At 40.4% G+C, this 18780-nt stretch overlaps 1 pseudogene; it reads right to left on the reverse strand.

The window, feature by feature from the left end:
* Positions 1 to 579: 579 nt before the first annotated feature.
* Positions 580 to 1203, reverse strand: LOC114617979 (annotated as a pseudogene).
* Positions 1204 to 18780: the final 17577 nt, after the last annotated feature.

Here is an 18780-nt window from a genome sequence, read left to right on the forward strand (position 1 = left end):
AGATACTTAAAGCTATTGAAAGATGTGTGTTGATCACTGCCATTCTGTTAATAACTTTCTTTGTCTGTGGTCAGAGGTCTTGACATTTTCAGACTAAATTTTATCCCAAGGAATGAGAGGATATCATATCATACCAGAAGTTGTTTACAATATCCCACTGAAATACAAACTGAAACACACTTTTTTTGGTTTATTTTATTTTTTGCAAGTAATATACATTATTTTATTAAAAATTAAAAAAAGGAAAAAACAAAAAAATGCAACATCCTAAAAAAAAATTCTTTTTACTGGTAATACAAATTCCTATGAAGTTTTTTTTTTTGCTACCATAAGAAATTAAAGAAACCATTAAATATTTAGAAACATTCAACATCAAAAGCTTTAAATCTAACTGTATGTTGTAGCCCTTGAAAAAGCTACAAACTTTTTAAAAAGTATTTTCTCTACAAAGAGTCTCATCAGCTATACAAAAATCTGTACAGTTTTTATACTGAAGCTAATGTTGAGATGCACTTGAATTTCACATTCTTAGCAAAATAATTGCCTGAGCACATATACTCCACACTTTAGGACAGCCATTTATTCTTCCTCCTCATCTTCCTCCTCTTCATCTTCATCCTCTTCTTCCTCCTCCTCTTCTTCTTCATCTTCTGGTTTATTCTTCTTCTTTGAGCCTGTTGGCCTACCAGGACCCTTCTTTCCTACTTCACTTTTGCGCTTGGCATGGTATGCAGCAATATCCTTTTCATACTTCTCCTTTAGTTTAGCTGCTTTCTGCTCATACAGTTGTTTATTTTTGGCAGATTGCTCAGACCACATCTCACCCAGTTTCTTTGCAGTATCTCCAATAGACAGGCCAGGGTGTTCACTTTTGATCTTTGGGCGATGTTCAGAGCAAAACAGGAAGAAGGCAGATGGTGGTCTCTTCGGAGCATTTGGATCTTTTTTCTCCCCTTTTTTTATCAGCTTTGGGAGGGACATAGTTCTTCATCTCCCTGTCATAACGAGCTTTGTCGCTCTTGGCCAAATCCTCAAACTTCGACTTTTCCTTTGCAGACATGGTCTTCCATCTCTCAGAGCATTTCTTCGAGAACTCGGCGAAGTTGACCGACGAGTCGGGATGCTTCTTTTTGTGCTCCTTCCGGCAGGTCTGCACGAAGAAGACATTTTGCCCTGTGGCTTGTTGGGGTCACCCTTACCCATGATGACGTCTACCTGGCGCGAGCGCTTCCCTCAGACCTCCACGGAGAGACTTCCTCCCCCAAGCTCCGGTGAGAACTGGTTACTCCAAAACACACGTTTTCTCTATTAGCAAGACTTGACTTAGGAAGGAGTCCTATTTTACTAGGACCTTGGTATCTTTTGGACACCATTATGGTCTAGAGCATCTAGTTCTTGCCATTCTTGTGCTTTGGATATGATAGATGAAGAATGCAGTGTGAAGATGACCACAGCCATCATTCCATAACTTTTGGAGAAGCAGTGTCTCCATTGGTGCCTTCATAAAATATTGATTTGGAGGAAAGGAATCCTGACTTCAGGTCCCTGGCCTTGACAAGTGCTTCATGTCAGTTTGACAGATGGCATACTGACACCAACTACTGCAAAAGTCATGTATAACCCTCCAATTTTCCCAGCCAATGACCTGTCCTCATGTCCACCACCCTCTGTTTGTAGCCCTGGGAAACAAAAAGGAGATCTCACAGGCAGGGCTCCTTCGACTTCTAGACTCTTCACGGTAAACGGCTTACTGAGTTGCTGTCTTCCCTTCTCTTTGGCCAGCAAGACTGGTTCTTGTACTTGGACATGATCCATTTAACTCTAGATTCTTCAAAAATGTTACCAAGCACAGACATTCATTTGCAGTCACCAACACTGGAATATCTTTAGACTTTGTTTCTGAGCTGGGTAGCTTTCAAACAAAACAAACTGAAATCTCGAACACCATAATAGGCTCTCTCCAATCCCTACTCTGTCTTCATTCACCACCAACAAACTTCTTATAGAGCACTTTCTGTGCTCCAACCTCGTCCTCTCATTCATGTCACTCAAGTTCCTGCTTTGTGTTCCCACCCTGTTAGTCCACCGACACTGATCTTGCTGACATAACTAGTAATTTCCAACTACCAAATTCAACAGGTGTGTTTCAGGCTATCTTCATTTGACATCATTCTCTGGTCATGGACAGTTCTCTTCTGTCTGTCAACCTAGCACTGAAACCCATGTGGTTATTTTCTACTTTGTAGAGGCTGTTGTTTGCAAAAGTTCAGAAACTTGCTGTTTCTTCTGTGCCAGCCCTCTCTTTCCCTGGAGATATCTCACCGTGACCTGGTTGTGTTTCCATAAGTCAGGGCTACTTAGTTCTCTGGGTCTTGAGATAATGTCTTAACTGCAAAGCTCAGACTGTCCCCCAACTTGAGATCTCCCTGCCTGCTTCCCACAGACTTGGGATTATAGGTGTGCATCAGTATGCCCAGTCTCTGGCCTTTATATGCATCAGGCTCTTTAAGAGTAAATTAGAAGGAATTGGAGACAACGTTGTGTTCTATGGGAAACACCTTGTTATACTTTCTCAGTATTAAAGTTTCTTAGCACAGGTAGAATTAACTGAGGTCTCAATTATTTTATATGGACTCAGCAATACTGTAAAAAACCAAGCCCCAAAGTAGCTATGTTCACTTCCTATGGATGCTAGAACAAATTAACACAAGCTTAATATGACAGAAATTAGTTATCTCACAGCTTTAAAATCCCAACATGTCAGATCACAATGACAGCAAGGTTAGATTTCCCCACCCTCTCGTGGCAGCCACGCTCCCCTGAGCTCTCAGCCCCAGCACTCCAATCTCTGTTAGTAGTTTTGTTTCTTTCTTCCATCTGTTTCTGCACTCCCTCAGTCTCTCTCTTATAAGGACACACATGACTGCGTTCACGGTGGTCCTGGATAAATTAGGATTACCTAAACTCGTTGATTTTGTCACACCAAGGGGACAGGGTAGATAACAGTTTCCATGGATGAGGACGTGGGGTGGATATATGTTTCTATGTGTCCTTAAATGCATCCTAAGCACTGTGAATGATGGTTTTTTATGAAGAGCACTCGGATTTGCTTCGTGACTGAGAATGTTGATCAGTGCATATACAAGGTAAAGATTATGCAGTACCTTACTGCCCACTGCTTTGTTGCTGAGCCAAACTGCGACATAGATGCTGTAGTTCAGAAGCAGTCTCTCTCTTTTGTTTTTAAATAAAAAAATTCATTCTTTTCTTAGGAACCTCCCTACTTGTGTGCCTGTGCAGATGACAGGGAAGCGGTATCAAATACAAGTTTAGTATAAAGCACCAGATGAGCCCAATAAAATTCTCCAAGAAGATATATCTTATCTTCTTGGATAACATAAGAAAATATATTTTATCATGCACCCTTTAGTTTTTCAAGGTAGTTGGGAGGAGTGGGATTATAATGGACCCTAGGAATTAGGACTCCTACAGGATAAAACATACACTGAGTGAAAACAGCCAGTCCTAAGAGTCCTGGTCCTAGGCTCTAAGAGAATGCAAAAATCTACACATGCAGATTTCCTGGCTTTCTGATTTCTACAGGTCAGAACACCTCTATGGGTAAGGTAGACACAGTGGTACCTCTCTCTTCCCAGTCCAAACTGTTTAAAAAAAATACACTCATGCATGCATGTACTCATGCACATATGGATTTTTTTCCCCTTAATGTAGTTAAGTATCTGGACCAGTGCCAGGCATCATAGCCTGGGGCTCCTTTTTAGGGGCCATCTTGTATTAATCACTTTTTGGTTGCCATGATAGAACACCATGATTGGAAACAATTCAAGGAAGGAAGAGCTTTTTTTTTTTCTTCAAGATTGGGGAGAGATAGAGTCCATCGTGATGGCGAAAGCATGGCAGTAGGCAGCAGGAACAGGGAGCTGGGTGATCAGATTTCCATCCACACACAAGAAGCAGGGAGAGAAAACAGGAAGTGGGAGAGATTTTACAACCTCAAGACCACCCCCAGTGACATACATCCCCCTGCAAGGCTCTACCTCCTAAAGATTCCATAGCTTTTCCAAGCCATTCCACCCTACACCACAGCCTATGGGGGACACTGGCCATCAAAACCACTGCACAGCCCTGACTGCGATGACCACAATCCATATAAATAAGAAACTGGTTTCCATCTTAAATCCAACTCTGAAGATTATGTTAAACTGGAGGGAGACTTAGAAGCCACAATGATCGCATGAAAGGTAAAGCCCCTCCTCATGATTTCAGGAAATTATTGTGGGTCTTCCAAATAACTGGAAGCTTTTGCAACAATCTTTCACTTGAACATGTGCAGAGAGGCAGGAAACATCCTTTAGCAGGTAGCAGTGATACGAGTCTTTGGGGTTGTATGTGGAAAGTTCGGCATCAGCCCTTGTTCTTGGGGGAGAATACAAGATGGAGCCTGCTGTGATGCAGGAAGAAACATATGTTGGGGCAATTAGTTAATTTACATAGGTCACTTCCCCAGTTCCTAAATCCCAAACCTGGATATTTGTTCAGTTTTCAAGTGCTGCTTCCTAAGTCATGTGTACAGCACTCTCCCACAGTTGGTTGTTCTTTGGAATAAGTCTCCCCAACCTTAAAATAATCCCTATAACACTGAAAATAAAATAGTTTTGCACCGATTGGAACTCTCACGTATGAGAAGGGAATTCAATAGTAGTAAAAGAGTGGATTTGTAAGGAGTGAGTCACCAGTGGGAGGACGGATGATCTGTGTAGATTTTCAGACTGAAGGATGTTTATATGCCTAATAGTGTTAAAAATAAATGTGCAGACTTCTCCCTGCCACAAATGGATGTGGTTTGGTCTGTTCCTTGGAGACTTAAACGGGTTTGCTAAACGATCTGTGCTGGTTTGAATATGCTTGGCTTGGGGAGTGGCACTATTAGGAGGTGTGGCCTTGTTGGGGTAGGTGTGGCCTTGTTGGAGGAAGTGTGTCACTGTAGGGGTGGGCCTTGAGGCCCTCCTCTTAGGTTCCTGGAAGTCAGTCTTCTGTTTGTCTTCAGAACAAGATGTAGAATTATTATCTCCTCCAGTGCCATGCCTGCCTAGACACTGCCATGCTTCCCACCATGATGATAATGGACTGAACCTGTAAGCCAGCCCCAAGTAAATGTTGTCCTTTATAAGAGTTGCCCTTGTCATGATATCTCTTCATAACAATGGAGATTCTAACTAAGACATAGGGTCTCTGCCCTGGTGCAATTGTTTCTACTTGATGAAATATCCTCCCTCTGTCCCTTCGTCTCTCCGTCTCTCTCTCTCTTCCTCCCTCCTTCCAATCCATACTTCCTTCCTTTCTTCCATTTTTATAGTACTGCAGTGCAGGAGAGGTATGAGGAATGGAATATGCAGTCAGAAGGACAGCTGTGGTGGAACACAGGCATCAGGAACTGAGATGAGTCAGGGCTGGGCAACCCCACTTGGGGCAGAGGGCCTAGAGGAGGCTACCCTGGTCCTTCTCTCTGGCCAGGGTCTCCTGAAGCTAAGATCAGAAAGGCCTTACCAAGGACGTGTCAATGTGTTCTACAGGTTTTAAATGGAAGGATTTGGGGATCTGGTGCCACTTCAGGAGGTGCCAGATTTATATAAAAGTCAAATTCTGTGTCCAATTCTCCTAACATGTAAAGTATTTTAAGCAGCCAACAGAACTTAATTTTTTAAATTTGTTTTTGAAACAGGGACTCTATGAAATCCTGTCATTCCTGGATCCCCCATGTAGATCAGGCTGGCCTCAAGCTCACAGATATTGACCTGCCTGTCTATGTCTCAAGTGCTGGGATTAAAGTCATGCACCAACATGCCTGGTTTTAAAAAGGTGGACTGTTACCACTATAGCTGGTGGTATGAACCTGGGAGAGCTGAGCCTAAGTGAGGCAGACTAAAACCTTACGCAATGGCAAACTTTATTCAGGGCATCAGACAATTTATATTCTAAGGGTATTCTGAAGGTTAGGCAAGGTCATATGAGTTTAGGCTGTATACAGTCACAAGGGCAACTGAAGCTTGGAAGCATTTTTGAATAGCAAAAGCAAGCAGCAATGTGTAATTTGATACAAACCCATCCCTATTTACTACACCTGGGAGAGGCATGAAAAGCACATCAAGACCACATCTGTGTTATAGAGGGATAGAGGTTACAAGACTCTTGTTTGCTTGGATCAATGATCTCACACAGCTTCATTCAGGACCATGTTCTGACAGTGGACTCCAAGTCTCCTGGTTCAGGTAGAGCAGTAAATAGCTCCCCTTCAGGAACTTGGAGCTTTGTGGAAAAACTTCTAAGCTTTAACTTTGTAAGTCATTCACACTGTCTAATTGCATATTTTGTTAGTAGCATATATGAATGTGATTGTTAGTAGTACAGCATGATTTATAATTCCTTTTAAATCTATTTGTGGTTAACTCACATTAACTGCACATGGGTCACTTCAGTGTGACACTTGAGTAAGCTCACTGAGCTCCTCCAGCCTCACTTTACCCACCTTCCCTACTGCACTTCAACCTCCAGAAACCATGATTCCATCCTTTGGATTGTTTTTTCATTTTTAAAGCTTCCACACAGGAAAAAAAAAATCAGTGTCTTTGTCTTCCTTCCTTCCTTCCTTCCTTCCTTCCTTCCTTCCTTCCTTCCTTTCTTTCTTTCTTTCTTTCTTTCTTTCTTTCTTTCTTTCTTTCTATAAAACCCGTTTTGCTTACTATAATATCCTCTACTTAGGCAAGATTTCGTCCTTCTTTGTGGCTGAATACTATTCAACTGTGCATATGTACCATGCTTTATCATTCATCATCCTTGAGCACCTACATGGAGTCCAGATCTTAGCTATAATAACAGTGCCACATGAGCATGGACATGCAGTTATCTCTTTGATATACCAAGTTCATATTTTAGTAGAAGCCCAGAAACGGTATTGTGATGGTTTGTATATGCTCGGCCCAGGGAGTGGCACTATTAGGAGGTGTGGCCTTGTTGGAGTAGTTGTGTCACTGTGGGTGTGGGCTTTAAGACCCTTGGGCTATCTGCCTTCCACGAAGATGTAGAACTCTCAGTTCCTCCTGCATCATGCCTGCGTGGATGCTGCCATGCTCCCACCTTGATAATAATGGACTGAACATCTGAACCTGTAAGCCAGCCCCAATTAAATTCTGTCTTTATGATTTGCTTTGGTCATGGTATTTGTTCACAGCAGTAAAACCCTAACTAAGACACACACACACACACACACACACACACACACACACATATATATATACATGTATATATATTATATAACATATATAATATAGTAGATCTCATTTTTCATTTTAGTTTCTGGAAGAGCCTCCATATGATTTTCTATAATAACTCTACTAATTTATATTCCTAGTAACAGTGTATAGGAATTCCTTCCTCACATCCTCACCAGCATTTCACATTCATTATAATTCCTGAGGGATAGAATTTGATAACAATTGGCTAGCATATCAGCTTCTGCTGCAGAGAGTGCAAGCCATCTGTCACAGCCAAGGAAAGCACCAGGACGCATTTGTAAATGTGTGTGTGTGGGGGTGGGGGGTGCTTCATTATTCTGAGAACAACCTGGTATCTCTGGGAGGGACTCATTTTCATATAAACCCACTCACCACTGATAGAAATGACTGGCAGGAGAGATGGTTCAGTGGTTAACAACACTGTCTCTTGCAGACCTGTGTTCAGTTCCCAGAACCTATATTATAGATAATAACCACCTGTCACTCCAGTTCCAGAGGATCCAGTGCTCTCTCCTAGTCTCTGCAGAAACCTCCCACATGGGTTGCACAGACATAAAAGCTGGCAAAGCATCATACAATAAAATAAACTATTTTTAACAGTGACTATCAAGAATAAGTAATCATGACAAAAGAAGAAGAAAAGCTACTGCGTTCATTTTGATCTCTCTGAGTCCCATATTTGCTTAGTTGGTGATTTAATTAATGGTAACATTTGAGTGGCCTGCTAAGGACAAAGCTAGCACTGGCTCTGCACAAACCAAGGGCAATATTGAGTTTCTTGTTTAAAAGTATTTTATTTATAATTATGTGCTTGTGGAAGAGGCATGTGAATATGAATGTAGTTCCCTGGATGTCAGAGGCGTGGGATATCTGGAGCTGGAGTTACAGATGGTTGTGAACCACCTGATGTGGGTGCTGAGAACTGAACTCAGATTCTGTGCAAGAGCAGTTCACATTCTTAGCTGCTAAGCCATCTCTCAGGTCCGATAATGACCTTCTACCAATTGTGCTACTCAGAGCTGGGAGTGGGAAATGATCTCCTTTAAAAAAAATAAAGAACACTAATAACATTTTTTTAGGATATAATACTATTTGTGTGTTTTAAATTGGCTTTTTGCCTTCTTTGTATGCTTTTGAGTAAAAGTAGAAATTTGTATTGCTTTTTCCAGCAAATACGTTTTTTGTTGTTGTTTTTTTGAGAGGTGAAATGTAACTATGTTTGTTTCTAGGAAAGTTCATAACTATATCAAAGGACTTAGTTATTGTTGTCCCTCTATCTATCCAGGAATCTCTAAGAAAGCAAAAACCTGTAGAAACTAAAGTATGTTGTCAAAATGGAAGAGTATGGAATTCCTATAGTTCAGCAATCTCTACAGTGTAATCTACCTACAACCTCTCTCTTTCTGTGGATAGTTGTTATTCAGTTTAAAGAATAACGAGAAGGAAAAAGTCTGTCTGTACACACACAGACCTGATATTTTCCAGAATTTTTTCTACCCGAGATTGGTTGAGTCTGTCGATGTGGAGCCCAGTAACACAGATGATGGACTGCATGTGGAATGTTCTTTTTGGCTTGATATTTAGCAGTACCTACTTTGGGCTCAATATTATGATATATGTTTGACGTGGGAAATAGAATTATATGGAGTTTTAGGGTTTTAGTCAATGTCTGAATTAGTTCTAAAAAGAGTTGGGAGTTGGTACTAAAAATAAGCCCAGAAAACAAATTCTGAGGCAATGAAGCAAGTTGTGAAAATTATGGTAAATCCTGGGGGTTACATAACTGAGTCTCCCTCTTCTTTCCTCTTCCTAAAAAACCTAGGTCCATTTTTTTCCTCCAGCTTTTCCCTTCTTTCTTTCCTAGTTGGCTGAAGAAATTTGAGAGTTTGACAGTCACTTTCCTATTTCCAATATTGGTTGTTGGAGCCTGGCTGTCAACCACAGTGACGTCTCTATTGCTTGTGTAGAGCTAAGTCAGCACAGATTTCAAGGTGTGGGGTGGCCATGTTTATAGTCTGCTACTCACTAACCAGCGGTGTGGGGTTGCAACATCAAACATCTCTTCATGAGTTATTGACATCTTTCGAGTTGTGTTCATCTCAGTCCTTTGGATTTTTTTTTTTTTTAGCCAAGACTCTAGTTTTCTGTTGTATTGTGAGCGATAGGAAGTTTTAAGCTGTATTAACCTCTTACTGGTTGTCTGACTTGCCAGTGTTCTTTACCATTCTCTAGGTTGCTCTCATGTTCTGTTAATAGAGCATAGATGCTTATAATATTGATGACGTCCCATCTATCTGTATTTTCTTTAGTTGTCTGTGTTGTTTGTGCCATGTTCACCAAGTTGTTGTCACTTGTTGATGACTGACATATATATATTTTAAATTATAAACTTGAATTATAGACTAAATATAGATAAATTCAAGTTCTAAAAGAACAAGGCAAAATTATGTTATTCTATGCATTATTATTGATTGAGTAAATTATGCTGGTGTTTAAAAAATCAGAAGTTTCTAGGTCTTTGTGCATCACAAGTTGTACCTATTACAGGTTACTTTGGTCTTTAATTTCCACTTTATGGGTTACACAAAAAATTTTTAGTGGAAGTTACAGATATTCATTATCCCTTATGTCAAGGCAGTTAGTTACGTCTGCTAAGTCATCAAAATGGCCTGCATTTTATAATATTTTATAAATTGGTCCAAACTTCCTGAAATTATAAAGGATTTAAAAATAGACTTAATTTTTTAAATTTTCAATTCTAAAACTGTGAACAGAAGGGTCATTGCAGGTGGCACACTTTATTTTAAATTTCATGTTTGTACAATGATGGAATTAATTCCAAGCATCCATTTTCCATAATATTCTCCTCATAGCACATCTCCTTTAAGAAATGGCAATCTCTCATTCATTATTAATGTGGTAGCCTTATGCTGAAGGAAGTAATTAAAAGTATTTATGGCTGTTTTGAGTCACCTCTCATTTCCTGACAGCTTCTTGTCATCACAGACAGCAATTCTGGACATGATGTTTTGTATAATAAAGAAGTACAATAACTCCTTTTTACTAAGTTTTCTAGGTATTTTACCAAAAATAACCCTCTGTGTCATTCAAAAGTTAGGGCTATTTTCCATGCTACTGCAAGTAATGAAAAAGTCTATTATATTACAGAATTCTTGTTTTTTGTGGAAAGTGGCAACATTTTTCAAAACTACTTCCAGCACTTAGCACATTCCTGCACCATGTTGATTGTGGATGATGTAGAATAAAATTTATTTGTGGAGATGTCTCTTTGATTTTACCTCAGAATGTGTTTTATGGCATTTAAATTAGCCTTCGAATTAAGACTAATATAAAAAAATAGCTCACTGTTTTTTTTTTAAGGTGCAACAGAGAAAATATCTTTGTGTTTTAGTTGTGCACAAAATGAGTTACTTTTTTACTTCCTAGACCCCACTAGGGTGGGACTGTCATGGCGGTCCTCCTAGGACTCATTGCTCTTGTTTGTCTGTGCAGGAAACCTTGCTGCTCTGTGCACTCCATATAGCTTCAGCTGTGTTTTCAGAGACGTTTTAAGTGCCTTATGAACATTTAGCTTGTCTCCATATAGTTTCACTTGAATTTCAATAGTTTTTCAACACAAGGAAGAATAAGTAGTTAACAGTTGCTCAATCGTGTCTTTCTTTTTCACATTTCAGTATTGTTAGAAGACCCCAAAGACACTTTAGAATTTTTTCATTAGTGTGATGAATTTTGTGAATACCAAGGATTGTGGGCTTAAGGCCAACCAGGGCTTCAGAGATCTTGTCTCAAATAAAACAAAACAACAACAACAAAACAACAAACAAACAAACAAACAAACAAACAAACTGTAGAAAATGTGGGTTTCCTATAAGATGATTGTAGACAACCATCAAACGATGGACTGGAATTGCCAGCAGGATCTGGATCAGACATCAAGGAGATCTCCAGATAGGTGGAGTAACACATTGCAACTGTACATTAGCCAAAAAGATCTACCAACAGGAAGAGAGCATGACTTCTTTCCCAGGAAGGGTAATCTCAGGCCACAGAGAGCAAAGCAATGGGTGGGAAGTGACTTAAGATCTTACCATCTGGGCCTTTTCATGAGAAAGGTCGGACAGGACAACTGCTTTGGGGCAGTCTATCAGAGGACAGATGAAGAAGTGATCCATCTGCAGCTACTTCTTGCAGTAATCTTTCACCGAATAAAATTTATGCATAGTATTGACTCCTTCATACTTCTGGATCCCACCACCACGCACATCCTGGAAAGCTAGATTCCATATTGTGTGTAGAGTGGTATTTGCTCTGAGCCTGGGTAGGACAAGAAACCAGAGATACTAGATGTAAGCCTCAAGCAGCAGAGCTGTATAGCTTATCTAGGATTGGTCATTGCAGCAAAGACTGAGGCAGGAACTGACCAAGGTCCAATTGGTGGGTGAAGCTCAGAGAATCCAAGGCAGAGCATTCTATTACCGTGAGAGTAAGTAGCCATGCCTCTTCTCTAAGGACAGAGGTACAAGCCCATGAAACAGACCCTGCTTCAAGGTGGTGACTTGTGATTTTATAACACAATTAAATTCATGAAATAGCTCCAGTCTCTGTATGAAACTGGTCTAGCTAGCCTCTCTTAACATCTATTCTGGGTTTCCATCAGCACTAGCCAGTTTTGCCCGATGTAAGCTGAGTTCCTGGTATGATAATGTGGAACTTTGAGAGGTGTGACCTCCCTGTGCAGGATGGGTTGTCAGTTTTGCATTTTCCCATTGCTCTTACCTGTAGAGTGCTGGCAGACTCAGGGAGCCCACTGGGTTTCAGACGTTTTCCTCTATAAATCTATTCTGTGTTCTAATACCAGTTCCTCAACTAACAGTAAATCACTTCCTCATATCTGAAAATATTGACATGCAGTCCCAAAGTGATCAGCTAATAGCCAAAATTCTAAATGCAATAATTGTTTCTACACACTAATTTACAAGAACAAGGACCTCTAACTAAGTAGAACTGGCAGTCCTGGGGAGCAGACACAATACTACAAATAAGGCATCTGTGCTTGATGGTGGGATGAGAGCATCTTCCCATGGTTCTGAGGGTCGTCTCATCTATATTAGTATCACATCAGCTGATGACTGTCCGACATGTTACTGCTAGGAGACATCAATCAGGTTTGCAAGTTGGCATGCCCATAGTTTAGCTTTAACTAGGCTAGTTATTACTTATTTAAGTTGTCTGCTTCTAAATGGCAGTGTACTGATAATACTGGCACCTGGCCATAAACTCATTTTTGCATTTCCTTTGCTGAAGGGACATCATGTGATAAGCATGATGAAGGGGAAGACGTTCTACTCTGTAAGCCTTTGGCTAGTGGTGCTGGAAAGAGGCAATGTAGAAAGAAAGGCATCCATTACCATGGGCCAATGGTCAATGACTCCTGGAACATGCTCATAACCTTATATAACCAGCTTAACCACCAGATATGTATTCAGGTGATACATCAAGAAGCAGACCTGTCTTGAGGCCCAACCTCAAATTCTGCTGTTGATGTGCTAGCTTCTCAGCTACAGCTAAAATGGCCCTGATGGCAGGAAGCCTTGCCTTCAAGCCTGGTCTTCACTTCGGCCACCCTGGGGCATTGTACTGTCTCCAGGGGCCCACTGTACAAGCACCATTCTGACCATGGTTTAGAAACACCCACCAGTGTGTGTGATGTAGCAGCTATCTATTTCCAGCCATGTAAAAGTAGATTCTGAAGCTACTGTGAACCAAGATTGTCATTTGTTTTCTGTGAGTTAGTCAATAGTTGAGGCACTGATGCAGTAGGAGTACTTGCTTGGTATGGTAGTCAGGGCCAGTAGTTGTGGTATCTACTTGCCATTTTGGATCTTTTCAACCCTATTTCTAATGAACTACTTTTACATGCAGTATATTGCTATCTGATGGTGTGACTTGGTGATTGTCGGACATGCTGATCTGTTAAGAGGCCACACTTCCTTTCTTCTGCCCCCAATGGCTGAGCATACACAAACAGGTCTATCCTTGGACAAGAACTCCTTCCACAGAAGGCTCAAGGTCAAAGACTCTGCATTAGTCATGCCAAACTTCTCTTAGAACTACACTGAATCTAAGATGCTCCAATCCTCCCTATTTTCCATCACCTCCCTCCCTCTCCCCCTCCTTTCTTTTCTTCCTCTCCTTTTCCTTTCTTTCTTCTCCCCTGCAGTAGGGATCATATCTGTCTAACATGCCTTGTCTCATCTTGGAGCTTACTTCTTGAAGGGGCTGATGCTTTCCCAGAACTGTGAAAGGGCTGCGTCAGAAGCTCCAGGTCTTGTGCTGAGTGAGACAAAGGATCTCCATGGGAAGGAATGGAGGTGCTGGGTGTGGCTGTGCATGATTCGGAACCGGTGACAGACGCAGAGGTGGGAAGAATTGGAGAGGGTGCATAATATATCCAGTATGGGAGAGGCTTCAGCATAGATTCTGTTTTCAAATTTGGACAAACAATTCTAGTATAAATTAAATGAATGGGCTAAAACAGAACAAGTGGAACAGCAAGGGGGATGTTAGGACACTGTGTTCCAGGCAAGGGACTATGATTCTCTCCACTGCCACTGACAGAACTAGAGCTAGAGAGAAGGGCTTTAGTGACCCTGAGGTTGGACATGAGGTACAAGGCCAAGACAAAGGTCATTATTTGATTTTATAGACAGAGGGTAAGGAATTCAGGAGAAAATATTTTTCTTTTCTGTCACTTCAAGTTTGAGATGTTAGAAAATCCAAGAGAGCTGAGGGATGCACAGGTCGTGAGCAGGGAACAAGCACAAACATAGGGATAGCTGGGAGCTCTCAACCAAAGAGGAAGCTGGAGGTAAGAATGAAGTTGTCACAGGTGCAGTGGCCTCATGGTGGACACTAGGACTCACTGAGCTCAGTGGGGGAATGGATAAGAGGAGACAGAGGAAGAGAATGGAACAAGATGTAGCAGACCTGAATCCTGAGGCCCAGAGCAGAGCGGGTGAAGAATCCCCAGGAGAGGGCTCTGCATATGGGGTTCAGTCAGGAAAGGCCAGATAAGGACAGGACTGAACCATAATCATCATAATCCTCTTCATACTCTTAGCGGAGAAGTTTCACGATGCTGGCAGGTACTGGGCCACGATGGGGTCATAGTAAAACTGAAACAGAGATGAAGACAGACACAGAACACAGCCCCAGCAGTGTGAAGGGACAGAGGAGAAACTTACTGGGAGATGGACAGGCAGGATTCAGAGGACTTTGCTCTTTCAGGTTAGCACATGCACAAGTTTATAGGCTGATGGAAAGAGCAAGCAAAAAGGGCAAGCTAGAGAAGGGTGCAAAGGTATGGTTTAGGGCACCGAGTTTCTGCATATGTCATGAGGTCATAAAAGGTGGGGAGGACGGGAGGGATTTCTTCTAATTTCAGTGTTGGTGAAGGAATAAATCAAGATATTGATTTTAGACTTCAGGTCCCTGAGGATCCTGTAAAAGTCACAAGTAGCAAGAAAGCTGGGTTCAGATAAGCATCAGAGCCTGCTGTGCAGGCTAATCAGGCTAAATCTGCATAACTCATCCATAAAAATGTCTGCAACCATCAGATTTTATTTCCATCCAACTCTGAGTGCAGGCGTTTAAGACAGCTGAATATTTTATTAACCAGACAAAAAGTTTATCTGAAAACTTCCCATAAGGAAAAGCTTGAGTCTAATCTCCCTCATGTCATATTTCATCGTGACAGATGCTTCTCATTCTGAGTTCTTATTTACATAGAACACAGACATATTGTCATTACAGATAATTAGTCTTAAAAGCATTAGCTTTCATAGCACTCGTTTTAAATTTCTCATCCATCCACTAACCTGTTAAGAAAAATATGCTCCCCGTGAAGTTGTGAGTCTAACTGTATTTCTTCAGCTCAGATGCTGAAGAATTCAGATGGCTCCCTTATTCCAGCTTTATAAACTTCCTCGCAGTTTCCCCGTGAAGATAATTGAATTACAAAATTCAATGAGAGGTCCTTGAAATATCAGACAACAGATTTGGGTCTGGGAGACTGTATTAAATGATGAACAAATGGCAAAATTTTAAAATTGGGAGGGGGGAAGTTTTTCAGACTTTTTTCAGCTCATCTCTTTCTTTAATGACAGCATTTAAAAGATAAATTACTGCATTTGGGTAGAAAATACAACACATGGTAACCTTTCTGTAAAAGAACATATTGCAACCAGGGACTCAGCATCTCTTTGATGTGTTTTAAGGAAGGTTTCAGTGCACTGTAATACTAAAGGGCTCTACTGGCGTAGTACAGAGTTCTCTTCCAATTCCCAGATTAGCTGTAATTTAGCTGATGGATACATTGTTAAATTTATTTAAATTTCTGTAGGCATGGCCAAACACATACATGCATATTACATTTTTTTCTTTCTCTACAAGATAATAGCAATACTATTACTACACATTTATCTATGTTAAAAATATGTTAAGAAGGGGATCTGGGTATGGTGGCATCTGTTTATAATCCCAGAACTCAGGAGGAAACTGTGGCAGGAAGATTGTTGTGAGTCAGAAGTTAACCTGGGCAACCTAATGATCTCAAGACCAACCTGGGGTGTGTAGTGAACATTTAACTTGCAGTGAACAAAAGCAGAATTATATGGAAAATGAAAATATGAAGTAGACATTTTGGGGTTATCAGAGGAAAGGGAGAGAAGAGAATATTTAGTAAGATACTGACCAGGAAGTTTCAGAATTACTGAAACACATAAATACTTAGATTTTAGAATAAAATTGAAATTCAAAGCACATGAAGTAAAATAACTCTACAAATATAGATCAATGTCATGGTAGCTTCGAGACCTCAGTATAAGAAGGAATAGAAGTAAATAACCTATGTTGTTTGCTTGGGTTCTTCATTTCTAATGAGCTCTGGACTCAACTGGAAAGAATGTAGACATGACCTTTCCTCTCTGATTCAGGTGTGCCCAAGGACAGGATTTGGGATCTAACTAGCTTAAAGGGTGACACTTAATGTCACTATTGACACTACGTGACACTAAGAGCACAGGTTGTGCTCTTGTGTCTGATTTCATTTCTGCTTCACTTTCGATATGTCCTCACCATGTCCAGTATCTGCCAGGATTCTGAATTCCCAGAAAGGAGGGCTGCAACCAAAGTATTTTCTTTCACATTTGGACAGATAATTTTGGTAGGAATAAAATAAATGGACTGAAAGAGAGCAAGCATAACAACAAAGAGAACTGAGAGCTACAGAGAGGGCTCAGTGGTGAAGAGCACTTGCTGCCTTTTCAGAAGACCTGGGTTACACTCTCAGCATCCACAAACTGACTCCAGTGCCAGGGGATCTGACACCCTCTTCTGGCTTTTATGGGCACTGCATGTTTGTAGTGTGTATATGTGTATGTGTGTGTGTATGTGTGTGTGTGTGTGTGTGTTTGTGTATGTATGTGTGTGTGTGTTTGTGTATGTGTATATATATATACATATATATATGTGTATATATATATATATATATATATATATATATATATATATATAGTGTGTATATATATGCATGAAAATACTCATAAATGTAAAATTTTCCAAGAAGATACATACAACCACATCAATATATTAAAAGGCATTAAATTTCTACACATTTTCATGTAAATGTCTTAGGAAACTGAGAACAGAAAGGGACATCAGTAACATGGCAAGTCTATCTACAAAAAACCCACAGTAAATATTGTTCCTGACAAATCATTAGAAACATACTGTTTACAACGCAGATGAGAGGGCTAAGGATGCTGCTCAGTGGTAGAGCATTTGCCTAGTAAGTGCAAGACCTTGAGGTAGAGCATTTGCCTAGTATGTGTGAGACCTTGAGGTAGAGCATTTGCCTAGTATGTGCAAGACCTTGAGGCTGATTCCCAGTAATTCTCCACTTTTGCTCCTCCTTAAAAGGAAAAAAAAAAGGAAATCTAGTGAAAAAAAATAGGTTAGCTATAATAGTATCTCTTCAGTATTTAACTAGAATTTCCTGATTAAAAAACACAGAAGATATAAGAGAGAAAAACTAAAGTCATAATTAAGCATAGGCAATTATTAGAAGGCCATTGTAATTTTTAAAAACATGAGCAAGGTCACTGTAGCGTTTATAATGAGTGGGTACTTAAGAGAAAAGAATTTTATTCTATCTTCAAGGAAACTATTTGGAAACTGTTAAAGAGAGGACAAAACATTTAAAATAGGAACAGAATGTAAAGAAACAAGTCAAAGAAAGTGAAAACATGACTTAGGCATATGAAGCAATCACGTTCGGGCTGTAACTCACATGTGTAAATTGCCCCAATTGTTTGCTTTGCTCAACATTGCTTGTCTATCTAAATAAAACCTCCTCCATGCTAGAAATGATGGCTTTTGTCAACTACGCTCTTTAACAATGAGTAACGCTGAATGCTCAATGGTACTATTCAGAATGAACCATTTAAGTCTGTGAATACATAGTGCTTTTTGGTACAACCTTTTATAACACCCCATAAAAATCACTTTGAAAGATGGCCACACTTGATAAATGACTCAAAACTGCCCGACAAAAGGACAGATAGTTGAGACAAAGTAACTAAGGTGGTTAATAGAGTGGTCAAAACCAGCAAAAAGATTAAACACCTTCAAAGACATCCAGCCAAAGGCCACTTTGAACCAACGCTTCCTCCAAGCCAGTAACCCTCCCACTGCGACCTCTAGCAATAGATTTCTTTATTGTCTCTAAATTTCTCGCAAGTTTTGACACCTTGCCTATGAAGGTTGATGTCCTAATACTTTGTTTTGTTTTGTTTTTTGAGACAAGGTTTCTCTGTTATTCTGTTTCTCTGGCTGTCCTGGAACCCACTCTCTAGACCAGGCTGGCCTTGAACTCAGAAATCCACCTGCCTCTGGCTCCCAAGAGCTGGGATTAAAGGTGTGCGCCACCACCGCCCCTAATACTTTGATTTGTTTATTAAACATTGTTTAAGGAATAAGTTACATTATAGGTGAAGTCCCACTAGCTGCTAATGGGCAATTATTGGTTGTAGAATTTGTTAGATTTTTGTTAATCTTTTCCATAACCCCCTCAAGTAGTTGTTAAAATTTAATGAGCTGTGAGATAATGAATCCCTTCCATGGGAATAAAATTTATATGTGGTAAAGAGAACACTCTTCATTCAGAAAGAGAAAACAAATTAACTTTCCTCCTGTGCTTTTCTTCGGGTGTTCATGAAAGTTTGAGGTTTTGCTGGAGGGTGTGGGTTAGGTTTTGTGGCGTTCAGTGTTTAGCCAGCATGACATTCTGCATACCAACTGCCACACTGAAAGGACATCTTCATTTTAACTTACTAGCCCGTGAGGCCCTTGTGGTCAAGAGCCTGTAGTAGCTCCCTCAGTTACAGAA

Source organism: Grammomys surdaster, unplaced genomic scaffold (genome assembly GCF_004785775.1).
Source record: "Grammomys surdaster isolate TR1022 unplaced genomic scaffold, NIH_TR_1.0 139, whole genome shotgun sequence".
Classification (NCBI taxonomy): domain Eukaryota; kingdom Metazoa; phylum Chordata; class Mammalia; order Rodentia; family Muridae; genus Grammomys; species Grammomys surdaster.